This window comes from Egretta garzetta, unplaced genomic scaffold, assembly GCF_000687185.1.
Source record: "Egretta garzetta isolate BGI_Z169 unplaced genomic scaffold, ASM68718v1 scaffold397, whole genome shotgun sequence".
Lineage (NCBI taxonomy): Eukaryota > Metazoa > Chordata > Aves > Pelecaniformes > Ardeidae > Egretta > Egretta garzetta.
In genome coordinates this window covers 3,720,586-3,740,342 of record NW_009260493.1, presented here as the reverse complement: position 1 = coordinate 3,740,342, position 19,757 = coordinate 3,720,586, and the positions used below count along the sequence as shown (strand labels likewise).

Here is a 19,757-nt window from a genome sequence, read left to right as displayed (position 1 = left end):
TATACTGATTTTATTTGTTTGTTTACTTCTGTGGGGGAAAAGCCTATCCATCAGAGACTCAGGTGTTATGGAAAATTTAGAAGTAATACCTGTTCATTTCAGCATATGTCATTCAGATTTTGTTGAGTCTAATCCCTCCAGCATCCAGTGTTGGTTTTACTTTGACTTTAAAAGAAGTAAAGCCCCGTAGTTACTTTTCACCCTTTCCTTACATTCAGCTATGAACAACATAATAAGGAATGTCTCCAGGCAATTAATATATTGGCATGCAGATAAGCACATCTACTGTGTTTCTCACAAGCCATACGGAACATCAGGTGCAGAACTCATAGGATTTAAAGCACAGCCAAAGCTAATGGCTGCAAATTGTAATCTAACCTAACACTTTCTCAGCCACAGAATCCTCCCCCTTTTTTTTTTCTCCTTAAAACTTTTGCTGTTGCGTCACTGATAAATCACAGCCCTTTGCTCTGTAATATATCCCTTTTTTATTTAAGGTTTTGCCTTCCTACCCATTAAACCTTTCCTCATTAGCATTACTTTTACTTTTCAGAAGCGTATATTCAATATTATAGGCTTGGAGTTCTTTTGTTTTCTCCCCGAAGAGGTAAAACCCTGGGGGATTTAAGTATCTACTTGATAGGCTCGCACAATCTTAATCAGCCTATAATGGAGCTAATGGCTGTTTGTCATCCTTGGAGATATAAATTTCCTGGTGATGTCTACTGCAGTCAGTGCATGAAGTATGCTCTGACTGCCAGCAAGGTCTAATAACCAGGAGAAGGGCAGCCAGCTTCATTAGCGAGAGGGAGACTGAGGCTGTACCGGCTGCTTTTCCGGGGAACTCTGCTTTTCTGAATACCAAGGGGGGAAAATGGATAATGCTGGTAAGTGAAATAAAGCAGATCTTCCTTCTTAGTGGAGCTATGGGGTTCGTTTTTATCCTCTCTCACTTGCTGCAGGAGATGTGTTTCTTTAGCCTTTGTGGCTTCTTCCTTTTTGGTGTCTTTTATTAAAGCAAATTTCTATGTGTAAAATGCAGCACGCTTAAGTTGTTAACCCTTTAACAGTTTGAGTTTTTTCTGTTTTAAGTCTGTGTTTCCTGGAAATGTGAACCTAAACTGTAATGTAGGATCTGCCTTTTTAAGGTTTGCAGTGTTATTTCGGAAGCTCTTTGCAGGAAATGTGGCAGGAAGGGAAAAATGCACATACTTCAGTAGGAAAATCTCTCTCGCAGATTGCAGTAGGTGTGGAGAGGTAACTAATAAAGCTAATGAAAAGTAGATAATGCATCTCTCTCATATGTCTTATTTTAAGCTGTTTCTATTTTCTCCATGTAGTGCCTTGCTCTCTTTTATATTTAATACATAAAATATTGAATATATTTGCACTTTATATTGTTTTCTTTGATGTTCCAACTTTAGATCACACATTTTCATGCCAAATAATGCACCTCATGGTTTCTAAGGAGGCATACACAATACCAGCATTGCATCTGTGATAAAATGCAATTATTGGCATTTCCCTTTTGCATTACCTTGTAGCACTAAGCAGAGCCAAAAGAGAGCTCTTTGGGATGGGTATTTTGCACATTGTTTCGACTGCTGTAAAACTTGAACATGTTGACGTCTCACTGATTTATTGGTATTGGTACAATACGTACTGGGACACAGAGCCTGCACTAGATTCAGTGCCCTGTGAAACCTGCTCAAATCATCAGATTTGTCTACTGTTGACCTTAAAAGTGAGGATCACCTCTACAGTGTGTGAAAAAAATTATTCTAAGGTAGATTTTGGAGATGATACTATATGTGTAGCTTGGTTTTGTGGGTGGTGTGTGTTTGTTTTAATAATAATAGCAAAACTCTTGCTTATGTCTGCCAAGCTGTCCAGGTCGATCTCATCTCAAGTGTATTGCCGTTGACTTCTGTGACAAACAGATTAAAGGGTCTTGCTGTTTTTATTTCTATAAAGTCCAAGAAAAAAAAAAAAGACATTTTCCCAGAAATTAAAGTGTTAGCATCACGGAAAATTACATTGCTAGTACCTATGAACTTAAAAACTGACATGGTCCTAGTTTAATGTTCATTTTTGTGCAATAAATAAGATTAGGAATACTCTTTGCACTTGGTGTTTTGGCCAGCTTTTAAGAAGCCTTAACATAACAAATGATAATGACGTATGTTCGATATTCCATGACAAGGCAGAATTTTCTGGTCAGAGGCAAAGGATTCCTGTTCTCCAGCACAGAACGGCTGTGGGCAAGAAATACCCTGGCAGGCAGAGCTGTTAATTCCTCCAGGTTTTGAAACACCCCAGCACCAACTACTAATACTATTGAAGTCTTGACAGAGCTATCACTTTAATCCAGCTATAAGAATCTGTTCTGGAATGAGTCACATTTATTTTAAAGGCCAGTTTTGGGGGCTGAAGAGGGAAGCTAGTATCTGAAAACCATAGAAACAGATTTTCCTGTGTGTGTACTTTTTTGGGGTTTTTGGGGGTTTTTTTTTTGCCTTAGGAAGATTCCAGTTTGGTTGCTATTTGCAAAATTTGGAAGTTAAAGTAAGGCTTTGCTCTCTGCACAACTTTACCAACTACTCTCCAAGCCTCTTATAACACCAGTTTGCTGAATAACTCCAGATTATTTTTTCACACAGAAACAGTGACCAATGCTTTGCATTTTTTAAAAAACAATATATATATACAGTTCAAATTAGTTAAAATAATCCTTTTGGAAGGAGAATTAAAAACAAATTTAAAAAACAAAACAAAACCCCAAAACCCACCACCACCCAAACCAACCTAACAACAGATGGAATTAAGCTTCCGTGAGGACATCCCAGCAGAGGGTAAAGCTATGCTCCGGCTTCCACCGTGGTTACCAGCGAGCTTCTCACTGCCTGCGGTCAGCCTGGCCAAACCCCCAGTGAGCTCCAGCCCCATGCATGGCATGGGCACGCTCCCTTCTCCAGGCAGCTCTTCCAAGAGTCCAACGATTCCACTCTTTGAGTGCTGTAGGGAATACATCTGTTTCCAAAAAGCCTGCACGGAGCTGGGTAAACACAGCTGGGTGTGCAGAGGTATTTTTAGGGCTCTTGAGCCCTAATTGCAAGCAAATGGAGTTGCGTGCCAAGGTGGGGACTGTGCAGTTGCATACCTCTGTAGATCTGGCCCATGCCTTCTGACTTCTACAGGGATGCAAGGCACCTTTGAAAATCCACACGGTGTAATCTGGGCGCTTACGAGATCAAACAGGAAGGAGTAGCATATTTGCAACCATAAAACTAACTGCCTAATTAATTTGTTCTTCAGCAGTTCACCAACTGAAATGTAAACATGATAATGTATACAAACTGGATACCTGCCTGAATTCTTCCTAAAGACACGCTATTTCTGGCAGTACAGAACTGCAGAGTATTAGCACAGCTGCGAGTTTCAGCCACCGGGTGTTAGAAGTAACAATTTGGTTATCAGTGTGAGTGAATCAGGCCTTTGTTATTAAATTCATCATGCCGCCAAAGAGACTTTCAAAGTCAGACCATGGATAATTGTTGGGCAAAGCTCCATCTTCTGCTCTGCATAACAGAAATATCTCTGTAATTCATCACTCATCTTCTGTGCCATCATTAAGATAATATTCTGCCCAAAACTGTTATTTAAGAAGATTGGTGTTGCTAATAGGTCACCTGTGTGCACCTTTTAGCTGTTTTGGTCTGTGCTATTCCATGGTTTTAAGAAACAATGCTTTCATTTTAAAAGTCCTTACCTTTAAATGTTAGATTGCTTATATTTTTAATCTGTATACTGAGACATCTCCACATAATCATTGTCTCATGTGTTCTTTTAAAAGCCTTTCCTGGAATAACAATAAAATATTCATCCATCTGTGCATGGAACATCAGGACAGTTCTAGCTGTATTTTTTTTTTTTTTTTTTGCCTTTTTTTCCATCAGCTGTTCCTGATGGGGTGGCTGCAGGTATTCAGCTGCAAGGCTGCCTACAGCTACAGGCAGGGGAGAGCAGCCAGCAGCCCCCCGCCTGCCCCCACCAGCAGGTCCCGGGCTCCGGCTTTGCGGCATACGTCCGCTTTGAGCCAGACACATCAAGCCCGGCGACCGCAATGATGTAATAAAACTGGCTTTAAAAAAACCAAGGAAGGGCTGGAAATAACTCATGGGAAAGAAAGCGAATATAAAAGCAGCGAAAAACTTGTGGTAGCAGGAAGAGAGGAGCTGCGGAAACAGACGTGCTCCCAAGTGATGCTTTTTGGGGGGATTTCCTGTAAGGAGGAGTGAGATCAGCATCATCCCCTCCCCCTGGGCTCCTTGTCAGCCGTGTCCTGCCTGGGCGGGCATCTCACCTTAAAACGGACCAGTCTCACACACTCATTCATACCCAAGGAGTGTGCCAATGTGAGGTGCCAGAGGCTAGGGGGGGTGGACCTCATCAGGGTGAATGGCACCATAGCACAGTGCCGCGTCGTGCGTACCATACTAGTACTGAACAAAAATGGGAGGCCTTGTTTCCTGGGGATTTATATGACTTCTTTGTACTTGGAATATTATTTTAGCAGTAATGAGCTAGCTGTGGTTAATTGTTACCCTGAATTATGTAGGCTCTATGGCTGTGGCTGCAGGCTATGCCTTCCAGTAAATAATCTGTTTTAAAGACTGGAGGTCTTGCCCATTGAATATCCTATCTCTGAGGAATATAGAATCATAGAATGTTTTGGGTTGGAAGGGACCCCTAGAGGTCATCTAGTCCAACCCCCAGTAGCACACTGAACTTTGTATTTGACCAGTAGTGAAAACTACTTTCTACTGAAGCATAACTCTAACCTGAGGCCTGAAATGTTGGACAGGGTGAATAGCAAGTGCCAATTTAGCCTTCTGTGTGGTATCATGTGTGACAGGAAGGGTAAGAGACATAGGAAGCTGTTGACTGACTGTAAGTCCCTTGCTTTGAAGTAACCGGTCATTTTTGTCTTTCAGTAAGTCAATAGGACTTATTAGCATCCTTTAAAAATAAGGCTGCTGGGATTGAATGCTGGTTAGGGATTTGACAGTACAGATACACTGTAGTCTCTTACCTGAATTCAAGGCAAACAGGGTACATCTTTTTAAAATGTAAGGGAGAAAAACATTCAGGTAATTAGAAGAGCAAGCTGGGAGGTGGGCTTCAGATAATGATCCTGGTTTTCTCATCAACTCACAGTGTTCAAAAACCTCTAATGTGGCCGAGCTGATCTGTGTGCACAATTAGGCTAGATAACAATCTCAGGGTGTTGTAAGGTTCACTTGTTGCCTATAAAGGGCTCTGAAATCCTTTGGCTATCTAAGGCTTAAGCTTGGCTGAATTGTCCCTATCGATTTGGAAACGTACTGAAACAAAACCACTTGCAATGGAGATGGTGACAGCGTAACTGCAGGTTTGTCTGCCCTTGAGATGTGATGACAACTCCAAATTCCAGCAGCAAAATCAGTCGTGTCCTGCTGGCAGCTTTTCTTTTGGTCTTTTGTGGTACCTTGCTCAAGTGACTTGTGTACATGTTCTTGGGGTTTTTCCTTCTCTTGTTCTTCCCAACAGTGGGAAGATGCTTTTGGACAGGACGACAGCATCTCCTTTCTCTCCCCCCTCACTCTTATGTATAAGTCCACTCATTGTCCTTGCAAAATATAGCTATCAGTGATGCCGTGTTGGCTTTTATTGGGCTCACATGCTGTGTTCTATAGATCACAAAATAGTTTGCACATGGGCAATAAACTACAAAGCAACAATCAGCTCCTTTATATCGCATTTTGTATTTTCATTTGCCTCCTATTTGCTCTCGTGGCCTCAGTCAAAGCCAATGCCATAGTGTGGCACAGGCCACTGTCTGAAAAGTTGAATTTCTTCTTATTGTAATTTTAGAATGATACTCATGGCTTATGCCCCTTTACCCAGAAGCTGGAACAGTGTGCTTATAAAGCTATGATTTTGGAAAATGTTTCTCTGAGGATTAAACTTCCTTGCAATGCTGCTGCTTCCAGTGTTATTTTCAAGTCTGTAAACATGCAGCCTGGAATAACTCTACAGGAGCTTGCACTAGAAGTAACCAGATACCATGCAGGACTGAAATGATGGTGCACCTTCTAATGTAGTGATGGTCCACCCACCGTACTTCAGGTGACTCTCTTTAGCTGGAAATGCTATGGTTGCGCTGTGTTGACCCACACTCATGATATTTTAAGCAACTATTCCAGTTGTTACAGAAATTCTTACAAAGAAACACCATGAACTCCATCTGGTTTGGAGAGATTTTATTTTCTAATGAGTTCTGACTTTGTTTTCTGATAAAAGTTAGCACACATCAGACCATCAGGTGCTGAGTTCATGCCTTATATTTACATCTACCAGTTCTGGGTTGTCTTTTGGTTTTTTTTTTTGCAAACTGCCCTCATTCTCCTGTTCTGTGCTCTGAATCATCACTGCCACCTATGGCGAAGAAGCAAGCATTGTGTACAGAGATCCGAATTTGACAGGCATCGCTTTCCCACATGCTGCTAGCAAGGACCAGACCATAGTTGCAGGAGCCAACCATTTTGACAGCCTGAGGGAGCAGTCCAGGTGGGGAAAGGTTGTACTGAGAGACGCACCAGCAAAGTCTCTCTGAGTAAAGTGCCCTGTGCTCCATGGGCTTCAAACACCCCAAATTGAGGGGGCTGGAAGTGATCTGCTGGGGGGGAAGCAAGATTGTATGACCAAAGAGCAGGTGGCTGATAATAAGGATCTAGTCTGCTGCTGTTTAATCATCGTTTATTGTCTCTTACTGTGAGTCTTTTAGGAAATTTGATGCTTAATTATGGGGTGACTTGCAGGGGTATTGCTTTGGGCTCTAAAAGTAGACTGGATGGAATTTTACCAAAAAGTTGGGTTTTTTTTTCCTCCTTCTGTCTCACTGTTTAACCACTTTTTATATTTTCACATAAAATGTTTATGAGACTTCTTCCTGAAGTATAATTGGAAAATATAAGTAGCTTAGGACTGTAAGAATACCTAGCAACCTTCTCCCGGCAGACAGAAGTAAATCCTGAGTAAAGGAGCTGAGTTGCTCTCTAATAGGTCCTTCTGGCAGCTGGGGCCCGGCAGCCCCCCGGGTGAGCATGGGTTGGTCCCAGGGCCAAAGTGAGCAGCCCCCACTGGTGCCCTGTGGAAAGGCAGGGGTCCGAGGAGATGGGTGACCTGGATTTGTTATCCCATACCTGAGAAGCTGTGTATGCTTGGCTCTGGGCACAGCTCCACGCTAGAAGGGATGTCCCATTTGTTGCTGGAGATGCCAGAATAAAGAAGCAGCCATATTCATTTGAATAAATCTGCCACCTTTTCTGCAGATACTGGGAGACAGAAGCTAATGTGGTTTGTACCAGTACAAAAGCATCCTCTCTGAGGACCCTGTGGGGGCAGCGGTACCAGCGGTAGGGCTTCTCGCAGGGAACAGAAGTAGGGATGATGTTTATGGTTAGCTGCTTCCCTCCCAGAGGAAACACCCCATTGCTGACAAGTCTGGGTCGAGTTTATCTGAGTTGCTGGGAACACATGGCTCAAGCAATGGACTTGAGTGCAGAATTAGGTCCCTGATCACATCCAGTTTTCAAATGAAGCAAAAGGCCCGGGAGAAGCTAAACTGGCCAGGGCCAAGTATTTGCTTAATATTATTTTGCTAAACACCACCGCTCCTGCAACATAACAAACAAGAATCACTGTGTTTACATTTCTCACAACTTATGGTATGCTAAAATCCCTTTAAATGTATTTCGCAATAGCAACAGGCTGTTTCATAATGATAAAGACAATTCTATGTCTCTCTAGACAGGCAGACACAGTGGGAGACAATCCCAGAAACAATCTTTTCATCCATGGCTTGACCACTGCTAGGAGAAGCCTTGCACAATTAATTCAGACACAAATATGACAGCAGCTGGTATTTCCACAGGAAACAAAGTTGTGATCGATTCGTCCTAGCTCCTGCTGACTCACAAGTCCCTTCTGTCTTTCTCACCGGGACTTGCCTCCGTCCAAAAAGCAAGGGGTATTTCGTTATGGAGGCTTGTGTGGAAACAGTGTGGAGAGATGAACTGAAAATATGGGGATCTCAAAGCAGCAGGAAACGGATGTTGCTGCGAGCTGCTTATTGTCATTTAGACCATAGGCTTTGCTATGGCCGCTCTGTCAAGGGAAATGGTTTGTTAATGTAGGAAGCCTAGGGAATCTTTATTTTAAATGCTTTGTTTGTAGCTGCAGCAGTTATATGCCTCCTTTTCTTCTCTTTTCTGTTTCTGTTTTTGTTGTTTAATATTATTAAAATAACTAACATGACGCATTATTCTGTTATAATTTCAAGTGAAATTTGGCAACTTCTAGCGGTAGGATAAGGTTTAATTGCTCTTGGCATTTTAAAAAGAAATGCAAACGACAAAGATATTAAACTGACAAATTATGACAGTTCACATAACACTTTTTTCAATGGATTTTTCCATGCATTTTTAATACCCAGAATAGTCAGCCTTAATACTACCATATTTACAATAACTCATTATTCTAACGGAGACATTCTGCTTTGTCAGGCAATACACAATCAGCAGTTTTCAATAAGGAATCTGAAAACTGTTTAACATTAATTCTGTGACACAAACTTATACATGCCAGACAATTTAAAATCAGGGCCAATATGCTGCCCTTAAATTGGGATATTAAGAAATAATTAGAGCACAGTAAGGGCAGGTTGCCAAATGTAACTTTTAAATTCCCTAGTTTGTATTACTTAGCACAGTGATTGTAATATGTTATATGGTTTACTGCAAGGCATAGACACGCATTTCCGACACAACAGCTTAAGGCTCTGAGTGGTGCCCGCAAGAGGTTGAGGTGGCTGTTTGCTTTGGCAGGTGTGGCTTCAGGAGGCGTTAAAGCATTGCAGAATTTAGGAGGAGGATAGCTTTGGGGTTAAAGGTGGAGGAGTCCATTTTTCCCACTTTTCCTACAAACCTCAGCGATGGTTTGTTGGTTTGTTTGTTCTCCTCCTTCAGCACCCCACAAGGGCCATGCCTGCTCTGTGTAACCAGCACCATGCCAGAGGTCCTGGAGCCAGCCCTGAGCCTGTTTATATGGTGTGGTGCCTTTTGCCTGGCAGGCTTAGTCTGAACCAGTAAGCAGCGTGGTCGTACTAGTACTGGTGGCTGCACACAGACTGGTTAGCCAGTGCAGGTTAGATGTGATGCAGCATCTCACATCTGTATGGCATCCAGCTCGGGACATGGATTTTCTGCTTCTGGCTGGAGGATCTTTGAACACTGTGATATTAATTGATGCAAACAGACCTTGGAGGCCAACCCTGCCCACGGTTTTGGAGGTGCCATCCATGCTGATGAACTACCTGTCTTATTTAGAAGCAGAAGGTTTCACAGTGCTGTGTGAGGGCATCTTGGCAGTTTTGAGGTTAGACTGTCTAGATAGTGGGGAAAATTACTTTCTTGCCTACATGTGGGAAATTCTGGGGCCAAATTAGCTGTGGTGAAGTCTTGAGCAAGATTTTTAGGTCCCTCAGGGTGAACAATTTACTCTGCAACGTCAGCAACATCTGAAGGTGGTGATCATTACAGCATATTATTTTATTGTCCGCCAGTTCAAAATAATGTAACGTATATAAATGTTCATTGTTTTAGCTCTGAATGTTGATTCTTCAACATGAATGCTAGAAGAGGTGGAGTAGTTGTACACATAGCTCTTTGTTTTCATACAGGTTTCTGTCACCTTTACAAATTCTCAAATTCCATAAGGTGTTGTGGATATTCTTTAATACTATAGTTGGGAAAACTTGTCTGCAAAGTACAGTGGGCAGGTATAATATTGGCAAAGTAGTAGACGTGCTGCTCAGCATCATTTAGAGTCTTATTTTGAAATGCTGAAGGAGGAAGAATAGCCAGTGTTATTTCCATCTTCCCACCCAAAAATGTTCCCTTCTCCCAGAGAGGAATAAGAAGGACGGTGGTGGGGTCCTCTCCCTCTCTCAGGTGGTAGCCTGCCTTGCTCTTTCTTCTGCACCTCGGGTGAAGAAGCTAATGATATGTCACCTGAGTGAGGGGGCAGTTGGTGCGGCTGCTGTTTAAGGGCACTTTTCTGAGAATGCTGTTTTTTCTGCCACATTAGTAATGCTGTGCCTGCATCAGTGAAGTCTGCTTCTCCCTGCGCTCCTGTTGCCCGTTGTGTCAGAGGAACATGCTGTTAGCTGCTGTCTACCTGATGCAATGGCTTGCTAATTCAGTGACGCGAAAAGCTCGGTTGACGTAAGGATTGCCCTGAGAAGTTCCCTCATTGCTGCTTGCAGTCACAGCTAGAATTCTTTGGGTTTGGGTTTTTTTTTTTAATCCAAACTTGAAAACTTGAGGGCAAGTGCAGCTTTTTTTGTCTGGTAGAGCAGATGGCTCCCACGCGTTACAGTTTGTGCGCCTCCTCTGGATGCAGATAGGTTGTGCAGCCATTTCAGGCTACCCTCGGGGTGAACAAGGTGAAGGCAGAAGTTAGCATCATTTCTATGATAAGCATTTAGCCGCAGTTTTGTGGCATGGCTACCTCTTATCTCTGATCTCCTTTTCCTTTGCGCTGCTTTTAAGCTTTTTCCCAGACTGATAAGTGCTACCTCAAGCAGTAGATCAAACTGCTAATGCAGAAGAGGGCTGTCACTGTTGTGAAAGACAGCTGATGGGTGCTTGCCTGAAAAAGCAACACAAATAAACTTCTCAGCACATTGCGGGTGGAGCTGTGTGACCGCAGGCTCTCCTTTTCTCCCCTCTGGCACACCACGCTTCTCTTTTGCACCTTTGCCTTTTTACAGCTCGCCAGGAAGCACCTAAGTGTCCACAGGATGCAAAAGTGGTGTTTCCCACAGCAAAAGATCTATTATCTGCTACCTTGTTGGATCAGCCCTGATAACTCCTGTGGTCCCCTCCACTTTCACGTTCCCACACACAGGTCTGTGTGCTCAGTGTGAACCTGCATCACTGCGGTTTCGTTTCTTTTTTCTTTTTCCTTTTTTTTTTTTTTTATTTCTGCCCATTTTCACAGTCACAGTGTATTATGGGCAGAATGAAAAAGGAAAACAAGTATTTTGACAATCTGAGTAGCTTGGCAACCATAAAGCTTTCCTGTGGCTTTGCAGAGGAATTTGAAGTGCTTATTTTATGTGCTTCCCCTGGTTGTGCTATGCACTGTGCACTAGAGCGCCAGTTCTGCAGCTGATGCCATGAAAGTAGGTTGCTGAGTGAGTCTTCTGAGGTCAGTTTTAGCACTGGTACTCACTGCTGGTTTAGACTGCTTCCACCGTGGGGTCATCCATTGGCTGTCTCATCCCATTTGGAAAGGGGAGTGGGTGAAATCTTAACACCAGTTTGGTTTCTAGAAACACAGAAACAAATTGGTAAGAGAACACTTACTCAAACTGGGCTTCCTCTCAGCTGAGAGAAAAACCAAAGGACTTTTCATGTGCCTCATGATTTCCCTCCTTGCCAACTCTCTGGTCACACCAGCTAGACCTGAATGCTCAGAAATTGAAGGTTCCTTACAACTAGTACAAAAGGGCATCCCACAGCTGAGAAGTGGTCCCTACGTTATTTCGGGTTTTGCTGTGTCAAAGATGACTAGTCCGGGATTTTTACCATCCTTACAAAACATATCAATGCTTCCACTTCGCTCCCAATTTTTTCCTCCCATTTCAGCGAATGTTACATTAAATCAAATTCTGTTACATGTGCATTTATAGAACAAGCTGTCTCCTCATAATATTTATGCATGGCTGCACCACGTTCTTTATGCAGTTCAGGAGGCATTGCAAACACATGGGAGCAAAAAATGTTTCCCAAGCAAAACAACGCAGTCTTTGGCACATGGAGGACTGACCTGCGTGGGTGATGTTCATGCAGAGCGCGGAGCCTGTGGCAAGTCTGCAGTGCTTAGGGATGCTGTTGGAGACGGAGTGCTGGGCTGAGTGGATCTCTCCTATACGCGTAGGAGGGATGCAAGTAGGGTAGGCAGGCAGAGAGGTTCCAGCCTGTTGCAAGACCTGTTAGTATATAGTAGCGGCCGAGAGAGTGCTAGGGAAGAGCTGCAGTCGGCCACGCGAAGGCCCAGAGCTGCCATTTGTTTTGTAGCCCAGAGCCAGAGCTGGCAGAGCTTTCTGGCCTTCTGTTTGGGGGCTGGGAAGGCAATGAGTTACCCGGGCTCAGAATCATTCTTCTTCTGAGGGGAACCAGGTAGGGAACACAAGGTACCTCCTCGGTCTCCCTTGTGAGAGAGCTGAATGCTTTTAAAGACATTATTATTAATCTGTGTTGTAACAACTTTTAAAGGGAGTAAATGAGGTAGACTGGTAATCATTAGCTGGTGAGTCTGACATCAGTCCCAGGCAAAAATATGGAACAGATGATACAGGGACTGAGCCAGAAAGAATGGAGAGATTGAATACAAATAATTCCAATTAACATGGGTTGGAGGAAAAACAGGCTTGAGGGAATTATTTCATACATCTATCTTGCTGCATTAGAAGATGTTTGGCTTGATTCTGCTGTGTAGAACCTAAGATGATACAAAATCAATATGTTATGTATCAAATGGGTTATTCCGTGCCTAAATTTCCCTGCTCACTGCGGGGGGGTTGGGCTAGATGACCTCTAAAGGTCCCTTCCAACCAAAACCATTCTATGATTCTAAATGCCAGGCCTCAAAATACAAGTGTATTTTGGGAATCGTTGCCACCTATCAGGTGTGATTCAGGAGGTACCCAGCAAGAACTGGTTCTTTGCTCAAGGCTGTATGGTGCTATTAGCACTGACTAGCAAGAAAATATAAAACTATTTTTGGGTGAGAAACCAATGCATTCAGTATGGACAAATGAAAGGCCATATAATCGGAGGAAATGAATTAGGTCGTCGTTACAGATTGGGAGGCCTAGTGTTGAGATGCAGTGATTTTGAAAGATACTCGCATAATAACAGCATTACGCTGGAAGCATGTGTTCAGCTGATGAGCTCTGTCCCAGAGAGCTAACACACTCTTTAAATGTATTTGCACCATTGAAAGACGTTGTCTTACTCTGGTTTGAGCACTAGAGCAACTGCTTCTGGGATAATGGATAATCTTGGTTTCTTCCTTGAAACATGAAAAATCTGGAGAGGATTCAGGAAAGCCTTGTAACTAAGCAATCTGAGTCACTGCAAAAGACTGATGAAAGCAAATTTCTTAATATTCTGAGCCTCCTTTGTACCGCACCCTAAAATCCTTTTGCAGCTTTCTAACTGTAATAATCCTGCAAAGAAAAATATCTTAATGTTTCTTACAGGAAAATACTAGTTTGGGCCTCTTCATTCCAACTTATGACTAAATATCACAGAGCTCTCTCCGTAGAGGTACATTGTTGGGAACTGCAATATATATGTGTATATGTATTATGTGTATATATATATAGCATGCAAATACTGGTAATGGGTGATTCTGAACATATTTCAGATTAGAAAAAGGAAGGTAACTATTGACTACCACCAGGGAAAAACAATATAGCACAACTTCAACCAGACAGACTGCTAAAAAGGCTGGAAGTCAGGGGTCCCAGGTGCTAGAAAGCCTCTAGCAGCATGCTTGCTAATCAACACTCGGAATTCTTCCTTCCAGTTTTAATAAAGGCTCTGTTTCCACTGGAGCTCGCTGCATCTGCCTTAATTGCCGCCTGTCGGACACTACGGTGTGGCAACGCTGACACATACAAGCCTTGGCAACCCTGCCTCCTCAGCAGGAGACAAGCTGGTTGAAATAATGCCTGTTATACTGTTTTTCAGTGCACATGTAGTTAAATGAAAGATGCTCCGTTCTTTCTCATCATCCCAGAGTCAGCACTGGCCAGGGTTCCTGTACAATGCATTAACTCATGTTTCTTTTATGTGGTAAGTACTAGCGCGTGGGGCTGATGGGGGTAAGCCAGAACCAATTAAATCATTTATCTCCACTTGCACCAATGGAGGCCAGATTTTGGCATTATTCCAGTGTCTCTGAAATCAGGCACCATCCTCATTCCTCAGTGTCGCCGTCAGCCTGACAACGTAGCTGGAACTCATACAGGGCTGCAGCAAAGACTCTGGTTAGAAACCGCTTTGGTGTTTTGCCTAGTAGGAAGGGTTTGCTGGCTGAATCTGGCTGTTTAAGAGGCAAATTTTCATACTGCAAGGAATGGCATTCCAGTCTTATCACCGTTGCTTTATGCAGATGGTGTGGTTTTTTCCTCGGCACTCTGGTGAGAGATAGTTTTCTTAAATTTTATTTTTCCGGAAACCATCAAGAGGAACCGTTAAGTCCTGTCCTCCTTCAAGTTTATGATGTCTGTCTTTGGGTGGCACCTGGGAATTCAACACCGCAGGACACCCCCTACCAGAAGGGGCCCCCTGGGACAAAATTGCTGGAGGCAGCAGAGCAGGTTGTGGTGAGGGTTAACACTGCCATCGGAGCATGCACCAGGGTCTGCAAACTCCACGGTGCCTGAAATAACAAGCAGTTCGTTAGGCCTTAAATAGACTATGTGTATGATAGTACAGCCTACTGATTAGGGCGCTCACCTGTCCTGCTCAGTACCTACTCAAAATACTGAAGCACTTTATTTATTTTAAATTTTTTTTTGGAATGGGGACTAGAAATGAGCTCAGCCCCATGCCACTGTGCTATAGAGAGGTGCCGACACTGCTTTATTCTCTATGCAAAAGCATAACCAGTGTTTCCCCCTGATCCCAGCTGCCAGGACAAAAGTCCTCAAATACTTGTACTGTACCAGCAAACAGATCTGGTTGGTTTGGACATTGGGAGGTAGGAGAAGCAGGAATTAATCCCTTCAGGCAGAAAAGATGATTGAATCAAGACCCTCCAAACTGTTCTGCATCCTGTCCAAGCTACTGCATGGATGGTCAGAAAGGGTCCCCTCCATCTTAATGCTGGTCTTGTGTGGGATTTGGTCTGGAAAGAGCCCCTGTAACACAAATGATGGGGTACCTCGCTACCCAGCACTGTGCTGTCTAGGCTCATCTCTTGGGAATGGAGACCCTGAGGTGAGAGAAAATCTTTTTCCCCAAACACACATTCTTTTGACAGCCCAGTATCACTTGAAAAGGCACAGGCTCCTCAGAAAGCACGGTCTTCAGGCTGCTCTCCAGGACTCTTTAAAAGGAACTGGACACCATTTATCCAACGGTGTAAGTGCTAACAGGGCACTCACTGCTATGGTGCAGACAGCTGTGGCGGCACCCCTAAGCAGATGTTTAGGTACAAAGGAGAAAGGCTTCAATGTACAGGGAATTCTGATGCCTGTGTGGTTGGACTGCAATGAAGGAGGGGGCTGAGGACTGTGGAACTGAGTATCTGTGGATCCAACCACATTTCTGTAAAAGGGAATGATTTCTCACATGGCTCTCCTGTTACCCCCCTAGATTATGCCCGTAGCAGATCTGTTTGCTGGGTATTGTGAGGTGCTCAAAGATGGGGAGCCTGAGATTTGCTTTCCACCACCGCTGGTCACCTCCCACCCAGCACACTGTTCCAGCTGCGCGGTGTTTTCAGGATAAATGAGCTGCTCCTGTAACTTGTTCTCTTCTGGCCTGCAACAAATGCCAAGAAAAGACTTTGACCATAATGAAAGCAGCTACCACAACACAACATGTGCTTTCCTCATAGCAAAGGAATGGGAGTCAAGAAGTCAGGTCTGGGTGCAGGCTGTTGTTGTAACCTTTTGCTCACATTGCCAAACAATGCCCTATTGTTATGTTGTTTCCGGCAGATTATCCTAATAACCAGCGAGCGGTGAAGCATGAACCCATGTTCAGGTTTCTTAGATTGAATTCTAACGTAATAAATTGTGTCAGCTTTTTAAGGGCTGATCAAAAATGCACAAGAAGGCGAACTGGGTAAGACTGAGTGCAGGGAACTTTGCTGTAACCCTCAAAACCTGGAAACTTCCTTGAAGAAATTGATTTGATACCTGAGGACACAAGATGCTTGCTTTCTTTTCAGCTATTTTATGATTTGGCAATTACATATATACTTTTTCTCTCTAAAAGGGCATAGTCTGATGTTGGTAATAGAGCTTTCATAAAAGCTTGACTGCAGGTGCAACAGGGATAGGATTTTTCATCTATGTGAAAAATACATGGCCCAAGGCCTCGCGTGGTGTGTGAGCCGATACAAATGCTGATCAAGTACCTTGCCAGGAAAAACAGGGAGACCTGGAGCTCCTACGTGGCCACATCACTGCACACGTGCTGAGGTATTCTGGTTATTTACTGTGCCGGCAAGTTTGTAATACGTTAGGTATAAAACTGATTGTCACCAAAATCCATTTTAGTGACTTCAGTGGAATGGTACCAAAGAGGAGCTGAATGACGTCTCATTTTGGCAGTTCAGTACCAGGCTATTGGCAGTAGACTGATGACAAATGCACATGAGTGTTCTGTCTGTGGAGAAGGTCGCCCTCCTCATATTCTGGGTTTCTTTTGTCCTTTAGACTGGCTCAGCTTTCAGTGAGCGTTAACCTGGGAGGTACGTAATGTCGTGGCACTTGGAAGGGTTTGCAGTCAGAAAAGCCCTTGCAGTCAGACAAATTAGATTCAATGTAAAAATTAACAGACAGACCAGCCTAAAATAACTTTTTATAAAAGGAAAGGGTATGTATTTTTCTTAATATGGTCTTATGGTCCATTAGTTAACCAATGTTACTAGACAGCTTACACAAACAAACAATTCCTTGCATGCAATGTGGATCCAGTTGCCATATATTAGCTTACTCAACATGACGGGGAAAATTATAAAATCACCTAATATTCATAATATGATATGGAAATGCCAGATTTGTATAGGTTGCCTGCACCATAATTTTTCACCTACTAGTTTAATAACAGAATACCTTAAAATTCAGATATTTAGTTTTCTTTCTATTAAACTGGTAAACAGATGTCTCTGATCTGTCTTCCTTTCTCTACCTCTTCCAGTGCGTAGATTTGAACTGCATCAGGTGTCTCTGCTGGAACTCCTATTCAGACTTCTAAAAACTTCTAGGACTAATAGGATGTTTTAACACAAACATCTGTGCATTGACAAAGTTTTCAGTGGTGCTGGCCACACAAGAAAACTTGTACCTTTTTACCTCGGTCAACATTCAACTGACTTGCATCAGTTTAGCATATCTGTACGTGGATATGCAAGAATGTAGGCTGAATATGAGCCAGCAGTGTGCCCAGGTGGCCAAGAAGGCCAATGGCATCCTGGCTTGTACCAGGAGTAGTGTGGCCAGCAGGAGCAGGGAAGCGATCATCCCCCTGTACTTGGCACTGGTGAGGCTGCACCTCGAATACTGTGTTCAGTTTTGGGCCCCTCACTACAAGAAAGATGTTGCATTGCTGGAGCATGTCCAGAGGAGAGCCACAAAGCTGGTGAGGGGTCTGGAGCACAAGTCTTATGAGGAGCGGCTGAGGGAACTGGGGTTGTTCAGCCCAGAGAAGAGGAGGCTGAGGGGAGACCTTATCGCCCTCTAGAACTGCCTGACAGGAGGGTGTAGTGATGTGAGTGTTGGTCTCTTCTCCCAAGTAACAAGTGATAGGATGAGAGGAGATGGCTTCAAGTTGCACCAGGGGAAGGTTAGATTGGATATTAGGAAAAATTTCTTCACTGAAAGGGTTGTCAAGCACTGGAACGGGCTGCCCAGGGAAGTGGTCGAGTCCCCATCCCTGGAGGTATTTAAAAGATGTGTAGATGTGGTGCTTAGGGACATGTGATGGACTTGGCAGTCATAGGTTCATGGTTGGACTTGATGATATTAACGGTCTTTTCCAAACTAAATGATTCTATGAGCCTAAATACATTCACTTTATAAATTATTTTACTTAAACTGATCCAGCCCTTGTCCAGAGACATGACCTGACTCATGGGGCCAGGAGTTAGTAGAGTACAGAGCACAGGTTAAGTCTCCATACCTTTAAAAAAATTAACTTTGATTAGCTCAAGCTGTGGGGATCTGACCCCTGACGATGTAATGCCATTTTAAGCACACTTTGTCTTGAACTGAATGGAATTCTGCCTGGATCCAGGTGTAATATCCCATGCTGAGACATTTGGCTGTTGTGGAATTCAGCCGCACAAAATGAAGGTGGACCTGATTCCTCCCTTAAGCAAAAGGTGATCTCTCTTAAGGGCTACTTTAGAAAGGAACAAATATTTTCTCTGTATACATTAAAAAAACTAACCAAAACAGCCACGCTGTGCTTTACTCAAATTCTAATTTTGCATGCTGCACTCTGATTTATGTTCAGCATGTCAGGATAATGGGGATGGAAAGCACAGGACACAATTCTCAGTCACATAAATATGTTGTAAAACATTCCAAAAGTTTTCGACACACCTCCAGCAATGGATCATTAAATAAGAGGAATAAACAAAGGGACCATCAACCTGACCTCCACATAACGTACTTAATGGCTGCCAGCTACATTCATAAATTTGCAGGCACTGGGTTTTATCACCATGTGTGAATCAAGGTTGCGTTTCATATTTACTGTGCAGTTCATGGGAAAATGAAAACCCTTAACATCTTGTGTTGTATTTTAGAGTTTAAGTGAGTGGGATCTGTGCTTGAAAGTGCTTAGGACCATGCCCCCCCCCCCCCTCCTGGTATATCACATGTGTAGGCGAGACTTTATATAGACTTTTGCTTACTCTTTTGGGAGAAAACTATTTACTGTGGTGCACAGCTAACATGCAAGGCACTGTCAGCTTTTCTGGAAAGGGTAACTGTTTAAAAAGAGAAACAGAGTGGGTTTGGGTGTCTTAGGTAGGGTATCTTTTTCTTCTCTTCTTAGCACCATTAAGACCTATCAAATGAGGACAGCATTTACATACCTTGGTGACAGGAAAGTCCTACACCGGATAGCATAGTTCTCTAAATAACTTCACAGAAAATGCTGGAGTATAATGCCAAGCTGGATTTTGTGGATCATACCCCACAACCAAAGGTATCTGCACTGCAGCCAGAGCACCCAGCAGGTGCTATTTGCAGTGCCCATGAAGGTGCTCCTCTGTGGCATAGGGCTGCTCCTTGCACCAACCCAGGATTTTAGAGGGGACTTGGCATTGCAGCCTGGCTCCTGATGATGCCAGGGACTGTCGAGGAGGCAGCAAGGGCTCTGTGGACAGGTTATGGTTTTAGAAATGTGTATTTTCTGCCTTAGGGAATGGGTCTTCTTGGGTTGGTTTTTTTCTACGCTCAAATACTTACATTAAGCACTGTAAAATTAAGCCATTTTTCTACCAGTAAGTAACATACCAGTAAAGGTCTTATTACTGGCTCTCCCACACCATCTTTGCAGCTTCTATATAGGGATGTAATTCAGCAAGCCATGGAACCATGGAAATATCTGAAGTACTATTTCTTTTAAATGGATTTTCCTTACAGAGAAGTCATCTTCCTGGGCATTTCTGTGAAAGCTTCTGTCAGCACAATTTAATTGGATTGTAGCTGAAAACAACAATGTTACATTTACATTAGCTTTAAAAGTCTCTGCATTTCCCCCCCCCTCCGCAGCCCATCTGGCTTTAATGCTGCTGAATTTTAATTTAATGAAGTTTGTTCATTTTACCTAACTAAATGTGCTGCATTAACGATCTGCTGTATTAAGCAGGTAGTCAGAATAAAGTGTAATACT

General features: G+C 43.2%; 1 protein-coding gene across 1 annotated transcript in view; it reads left to right on the top strand.

The window, feature by feature from the left end:
- PHACTR2 (phosphatase and actin regulator 2) overlaps positions 1-19,757 on the top strand; it is a 153,753-nt gene that overhangs the window by 30,804 nt on the left and 103,192 nt on the right. The gene's annotated exons all lie outside the window — the stretch shown is intronic.